The sequence below is a fragment of the Zingiber officinale genome, chromosome 9A (assembly GCF_018446385.1).
Source record: "Zingiber officinale cultivar Zhangliang chromosome 9A, Zo_v1.1, whole genome shotgun sequence".
NCBI lineage: Eukaryota > Viridiplantae > Streptophyta > Magnoliopsida > Zingiberales > Zingiberaceae > Zingiber > Zingiber officinale.
In genome coordinates this window covers 67410602-67411502 of record NC_056002.1, presented here as the reverse complement: position 1 = coordinate 67411502, position 901 = coordinate 67410602, and the positions used below count along the sequence as shown (strand labels likewise).

Sequence of the window (901 nt, the reverse complement as noted above, 5' to 3'; positions counted from 1 at the left end):
CATCACATTGTTCCAGTTGATTGATTTGTGCAGTGATAGCTCCCAATGGACATGAGTCATTTGAGTGCTCTGAACTCCCACATACTTCACAAGATGTACTAATAGTATTGACCATATTAGCACTAGTCCCCATATTCTCAAATTTCTTTGTAAGAGCATCCAATTTTGCAGACAAAAGAGTAATTGCATCTACATCAAACTTCCCTGATGCTTTAATTGTTGGGTTTACAGAAGAATAGCCACCACTTCTTTCATTTGCCCATTGATGATGATTTTGTGCTACACTGTCAATAATTTCTTCAGCTTCATCTAAACTTTTATTCATAAGTGCCCCTCCAGCAGCTGAATCAAGGGACACTTTAGTATGATAGTTGATACCATTATAAAAAGTGTGCAACACTAACCATCTTTCCAACCCATGATGTGGGCATTGTCTGAGCATACTATTATATCTATCCCATGCTTCAAAAAGAGATTCTGAGTCAGTTTGCTTGAAGCTTGCAATTAAATTCCTCATATGAGCTGTTTTGCTTGGTGGATAGAATTTATCAAGAAACTGTTGCTCACACTGCTCCCAAGTGGTGATGCTATTAGGGGCCAAAGAATTCAGCCATTGCTTTGCCCTATCTCTTAAAGAAAACCCAAATAATAATAATCTAACTGCTTCTGAAGGAACTCCATTCATTTTCATGGTACCACATATTTCATAAAAGACCTCTAAGTGTTGATTGGGGTCTTCATGAGGTCCTCCACCAAATTGGTTCTGCTGCACCATAGATATAATTACGGGTTTGATCTCAAAGTTATTAGCTTCCACTGAAGGTCTTGAAAAACTAGATCGAAAACCTCTTGCATAAGGTGCTGCATAATCCTTGAGTGGTCTATTCGCCATGTTCAAATG

General features: G+C 38.3%; 1 non-coding gene across 1 annotated transcript; it reads left to right on the top strand.

Moving 5' to 3' along the window:
- The first annotated feature begins 413 nt into the window (after positions 1-413).
- Positions 414-519, top strand: LOC122022118. Its single transcript, XR_006122854.1, has one exon. It is a non-coding gene; the product is annotated as a small nucleolar RNA R71 (small nucleolar RNA).
- The last annotated feature ends 382 nt before the right edge of the window (positions 520-901 follow it).